Here is a 7,018-nt window from a genome sequence, read left to right on the forward strand (position 1 = left end):
ACTACTGCTTCTGCTGCTACTGCTACTACTACTACTGCTTCTGCTGCCCTACTGCTACTACGCGCTACGCTACTGCCGCTGCTCCTGCTGCTACTGCTACTACCTACTGCTGCCCTACTGCTACTACTACTACTGCTACTACTGCTACTACTACTGCTACTACTGCTGCTACTACTGCTGCTACTGCTGCTACTGCTACTACTGCTGCTACTTCTACTGCTACTACTACTACTGCTACTACTGCTGCTGCTACTGCTGCTACTGCTACTACTACTACTGCTACTACTGCTGCTACTGCTGCTACTACTACTACTTCTACTGCTACTACTACTACTACTACTACTACTGCTGCTGCTGTTGCTGCTGCTACAGCTAATACTGCCACTTCCACTACTGCTACTACAGCTACTGCTACTGCTTTTGCTGCTGCTACTGCTACTGCTACTACTGCTACTACTACCAATTCTGCTACTGCTACTGCTGCTACTGCTAATTCTACTACCACTACTGCTGCTACAGCTGCTGCTGCTACTGCTACCCTTGCTACTGCTTTTGCTACTGCTAATGCTACTACTGCTACTCCTACTTTTGCTGCTACTGCTACTACTGCTACTACTACTGCTGCTACTGCTGCTACTCTTGCTGCTGCTGCTACTACTGCTACTCCTACTGCTACTGCTAATGTTACTGCTACTGCTACTACTGCTTCTACTGCTACTGCTTCTAATACTACTGCTGCTATGCTACTGCTACTATGCTACTGCTTCTGCTACTACTGCTACTATTCTACTGCTGCTGCTACTACTGCTGCTTCTGCTACTTCTGCTACTATGCTACTGCTGCTGCTACTACTGATGCTACTACTGCTACTATGCTACTGCTGCTGCTACTGCTGCTGCTACTACTACTACTACTACTGCTACTAGTACTACTGCTACTGCTGTTACTACTGCTACTACTGCTACTACTACTACTTAAACTTGCAAAAGGAAGGCATAACTAATAACATTCAGAACAGAAAGACTCTCTCCTCTCACACACTAACTTCCTTTCCCCTCTGCACATTGATAATTCCTTGTAACCCTCACAGCCAGGCTTGGTGTTTTGATGCCCTGCGTGTGAACCTCAGCCAGTAACAGGTACATGCTGTACAGGCTGTACCTAACTAATGATAGGCATCCAGGAAATCAGTGAGTAACTCTTTATGACAGGTTACTAACTCTGCCGTGCCTTTTGTCTCCTCTCCTCTGATGTAAGGATTCACCCTACCAGCAGGCCCTGACCTGACCATGTGCTGGCAGAGAGAGATCCAACTCCTCTCTAGAGGGTAATGGATCATACAGCAAGGCCGTAGTCCTTTATGCTCCAGTTACGCTCCAGACCTGGGTTCAAATCATATTTGTTTTCTTTTACAAACTTTTAGTGTTTCATTGAGCGCCAGATGGGCATGGTTTGTACTTTTGGGACCGTGCCATTGGTTCCATTGCCACAGAGAAATTCAATCACGCACAGCAAAAATACTCACCCTTGATGTGAAGAAACACTGTGGATCAGTGTTTTAGGACTATACGTGAAGAGGCGAGAGGTTTGATCAGTGTTTTAGGACTACATGTGAAGAGGCGAGAGGTTTGATCAGTGTTTAAGGACTAGAGGAGAGAGGTTTGATCAGTGTTTTAGGACTAGAGGAGAGGAGAGAGATTTGATCAGTGTTTTAGGACTAGAGGAGAGGAGAGAGGTTTGATCAGTGTTTTAGGACTGGAGGAGAGAGGTTTGATCAGTGTTTTAGTACTGGAGGAGACAGGTTTTATCAGTGTTTTAGGACTAGAGGAGAGAGGTTTGATCAGTGTTTTAGGACTAGAGGAGAGAGGTTTGATCAGTGTTTTAGGACTAGAGGAGAGGAGAGAGGTTTGATCAGTGTTTTAGGACTAGAGGAGAGGAGAGAGGTTTGATCAGTGTTTTAGGACTAGAGGAGAGGAGAGAGGTTTGATCAGTGTTTTAGGACTAGAGGAGAGGAGAGAGGTTTGATCAGTGTTTTAGGACTAGAGGAGAGAGGTTTGATCAGTGTTTTAGGACTAGAGGCGAGAGGTTTGATCAGTGTTTTAGGACTACGGGGTGAGAGTTAATTTAAAATCCTCTCTCCAAGGGGTGAGAGTTAATATAGAACCCCCTCTTCAAGGGGTGAGAGTTAATATAGAACCCCCTCTCCAAGGGGTGAGAGTTAATATAGAACCCCCTCTCCAAGGGGTGAGAGTTAATATAGAACCCCCTCTCCAAGGGTTGAGAGTTAATATAGAACCCCCTCTCCGAGGGGTGAGAGTTAATTTAGAACCCCCTCCTCCAAATGGTGGGAGTTAATATAGAAACCCCCTCCAAAAGGAAAGAGTTAATATAGCAACTCCCCTTTCAAAAGGGTGAGAGTTAATGTAGAACACACCCCTCACTTCAAAGGGTGAGAGTCAATATAGAACCCACCCTCACCCCCTCCAAAGGGTGAGAGTTAATATAGAAACCTCCAAAAGGTGAGAGTTAATATAGAACCCTCCTTCCAAAGTGTGAGAGTTAATATAGAACCCCCCCAAAAGGTGAGAGTTAATATAGAACCCCCCCAAAAGGTGAGAGTTAATATAGAACCCCCCCAAAGTGTGAGAGTTAATATGAACCCCCTTCCCCCCAAAGTGTGAGAGTTAATATGAACCCCCTTCCCCCCGAAGTGTGAGAGTTAATATAGAACCCCCCCAAAAGGTGAGAGTTAATATAGAACCCCCCCACAAAAGGTGAGAGTTAATATAGAACCCCCTTCCCCCCCAAAAGGTGATACTTTGCCTGCGGACATCCAGGGCAAAGTGCAGGCTGACTGGAGATTATAACCCCAACAGCTCCTATTAACCTGAACTAATCACTATTACAATAGAAAACCAGCCGTAGAGAGGAGAGGGGGAGAATCACAGTACATTACACCGCCTGAAAAGAGAGCCCAGGCATGTGTGTAGGCCTCTAGAATGTTCACGTGTAAAGTGGTGTTAAAAATAACCTGACAATGCTACTATTACAGTACAGTATCCAGCCGCAGCAGGCAACTGGGTATACCCCTGTCCTGGACATGCAGATGTAATTCAAATGATCTGGGACCTGAAGATTTACGTTAGCTCCCGAAGCTAATGCCTAGATTGTTGCCCAGCGGGCTAACACAGTCGGTCACCCTATCACCCCATTGTTGCTTCAGCATCACTTCACTGTCCTGAAGTATATCTGACGAGAGGTTCAGACCTGTCATTGACCACCTTGACAGGTCTTTCAGTTATTAACCCCTCCCTCCTCCTCCTTCGCTCCCTACTTCCTGTAATACCTAATAAAAAAAAGTCCTCAGTGTGTTCACCCAAGACGTGACTGTGTCCTGGACAATTCCTTGGGCTGGAGTCAGTCTGCTCTGAGAAACAGAGATGTGTTGCCACAAGCCACACTGCATAGTGTTGTATGATGTCTAACTATCTAATGGTGTTTAAGAATGTTTTTTTGACTTGGTTCCATCAGTCTGACTATTAAAAGGTCATGCTGTGCCATGCTTCTTTTTAATAGTATTTCGCCATTCCATGAACAATGTAATTTGCATTCCAGAACCCGGCAGCGGAATGGAAAAAATGAACGCTGAGTGTTTTGAATTTGAATCATCTGGTAATTTTACAGCTCAGAGGCAGAGCTGTGGATTTCACTTAACTTCTGTTCTGATGGTGAAATTATTCGGGGGAACTGTTTTCTCCAAATTTGATTCCTAGGAATAGCATGGCTAGCATTTGACTCATTTTATTCTCTACCCAAGACCTGTAATAGATTATTTTGGAATGCCATGCTATAATAGCTAACAGAAAAAGACTGAAATAGTACTTGAATGTGTTTTTGAAGTGTAACACCTGATGTACATAAAGGATGTTGTTGGCTATAACTCAAAAAGCATCTGCTCTCTGCTGTCAAAGGGAAAGCATATATCTCATGTTAAATAACCAGAAATAATTGGCCAGGTAAAATGTTCTCAACAACACTGGAAAAAAGGACAACACTGTTACATCACACCAGTCGTTAGACAGCTATTTTCCGCGCTGCACGGAAACAATGGGTTAATGAGGTGTCATTTATCAGTCTTAACCCTCTGGGATATGTAGGCAGTCTGCAGGCGGCAGTAAAAGGGAGATAAAAATGTGTGTGTGTTAACGTGTGTGTGTGTGTGTGTGTGTGTGTGTGTGTGTGTGTGTGTGTGTGTGTGTGTGTGTGTGTGTGTGTGTGTGTGTGTGTGTGTGTGTGTGTGTGTGTGTACTTGTCTTTTCGGCTGGTTTGACATCATTGACCCACATATCCATATTCGCCAAAATAGGCTATAACTGTGCAGTGCTGTGCAACCATGATTCAATGTCCAATGAGCATGAGATTTTGAAAAGCATCCCTTATTCACACACGCAAGCACACACACACACACACACATAAACACACACACATAGTAATATTAGGCACAATAAATAATCATATTATTATTTTGGGGTAATATTTTTGTGGCTCATTCACATGATACTGTAAAGCAGACTAGTATTTTAGGATATGAGATGGTAATTGTGGTTATTACTGAGTAATGTTTAATGTGAGCCTCTGTTAGGCCAGCTAAGAGATCTCAGAGGTATTGACAATCAGCAGAAGGAGACCTAGTGATGATACAGGCAGCATGTAGGGGTGTTAGACTGTTGACCATCAGCAGGAGACCTAGTGATGATACAGGCAGCATGTAGGGCTGTTAGACTGTTGACCATCAGCAGGAGACCTAGTGATGATACAGGCAGCATGTAGGGCTGTTAGACTGTTGACCATCAGCAGAAGGAGACCTGTAATCTTGTGATTCCAGAAAAGTAAACGTTTTAAACTTCTACACGCTTGAAAGTCGTCGTCGTTATTTAAGTGTGCAACACACACACACACAGACTGTGGTGACCTGACCAGTAGCAGCAAAAAACAGCCCTCCTTAGCCCCTCACACTGTTCTTCTTTCTTAGCCCCCTCACCCTGTTCTTCTCTCTTAGCCCCTCACCCTGTTCTTCTCTCTTAGCCCCTCATCCTGTTCTTCTCTCTTAGCCACTCACCCTGTTCTGCTCTCTTAGCCCCCTCACCCTGTTCTGCTCTCGTAGCCCCCCCACCCTGTTCTCTTAGCCCCCTCACCCTGTTCTTCTCTCTTAGCCCCCCCCCACCTGTTCTTCTCTCTTAGCCCCCTCACCCTGTTCTTCTCTCTTAGCCCCCTCACCCTGTTTTTCTCAGCCCCCTCACCCTGTTCTTCTCTCTTAGCCCCCTCACCCTGTTCTTCTCTCTTAGCCCCCTCACCCTGTTCTTCTCCCTTATAAGGACATCCATAAAGGTTACCTACCTAGCCCACATTCCCAGCATAGCTCTCTGCCATGGATAAATATACCAGGAGATACGTCACTCCGTTTCCACACACCTCCCCTAGTCTAAATGCTATTGGGGTGGACATAAAATCCTTCTGATTCTCCACTTCACTCAACACAATAGAGAGTGCATCCCAAATGGGATCCTACTCCCTACATAGTGCACTGCTGTTGACCATAACTCTATACGTACACTGTATTGGGAATAAGGTGGTATTTGGGATATATCCATGATATCAAGGATGTCTGATAGAGTGTATAAAGACCTGTCAGAATCAGTGGGGTTGAATATCCAGCCTCATCAAAGATGTCTGATAGAGTGTATAAAGACCTGTCAGAATCAGTGGGGTTGAATATCCAGCCTCATCAAAGATGTCTGATAGAGTGTATAAAGACCTGTCAGAATCAGTGGGGTTGTTCCCCCTACGCATTTGGAGTCATTTCAAGGAACAGTCTTCCAATGTCTCTTCTGCTATCTAATATCGCCCCTGGGCTTGATACCTGCATATGTCTGAGAAAGGGGAGAGAGAGGGGAGAAGAGAGAGAAAGGGAGAGAGAGAGGCAGTCTAGCTGTCTAGACATGTACAGCCACAAACTGCATGAACCTCAGATCAGGAAGAAACACATAATTATGTCTGTTGGAGGCGTGTACCTCAGTGCTAACGGGGTGTATACTAGGACCAGTGGAGCCTGTTGAGGGGAGGACGGCTCATAATAATAACCAGAAAGGAGCAAATGGAATGGCATCAAACACCTGGAAACCATGTTTTTTTATGTATTGGATACCATTCAACTGATTTGACCTGCCCATCCTCCCCAATGAAAGTGCCACCAACCTCCTGTGACTAGGACACCTCAGCCACAGACAGAAACGGGCTCCGTTTCAGCTATACCTCCAGGTGTTGACATTTCACATGGCTGGGGTGGGGTAGTAGATCAGCTTTGATATTTATTTATTTATTTATTCATGTATTTTTCTCTGTACTTTTTCCCCTACCCTACAATCCCCCTTTATTTATTTATTCATGTATTTTTCTCTGTACTTTTCCCCCTACCCTACAATCCCTACCCTTATTGGAGTAAACTAACGGACAACAATATTTCTACGGCTACTTACAGCTATTTTCACTCCAGTTAAATAATTATACATATATTCCTAATTTCTTATTTTTTTTCAAGTGCTGGATTTTCTCCCACAGCGTTCAATCCACCATTCATTCTGATCTGAACTCCAAGCCTCCGATGTCCACAGATTAACCCGTCATTCCCAGTATAATACCATTCTGATCTGAACTCCAAGCCTCCGATGTCCACAGATTAACCCGTCATTCCCAGTATAATACCATTCTGATCTGAACTCCAAGCCTCCGATGTCCACAGATTAACCCGTCATTCCCAGTATAATACCATTCTGCTATTTCGTTTTGCAATACCTCCTTCTATTTTACTGTGATGTCATACGAGGATCCTGAACCTCCCCATTTGTAACATTTCTACTGATATTGCACTAAAAATAAATACTTTACCCGAAAGTATAATGATATTTCCCATTGACTGATCGTTGTTTTCAACATACACTGAGTATACCAAATATTAGGT

Source organism: Salmo salar, chromosome 15 (genome assembly GCF_965601325.2).
Source record: "Salmo salar chromosome 15, fSalSal1, whole genome shotgun sequence".
Classification (NCBI taxonomy): domain Eukaryota; kingdom Metazoa; phylum Chordata; class Actinopteri; order Salmoniformes; family Salmonidae; genus Salmo; species Salmo salar.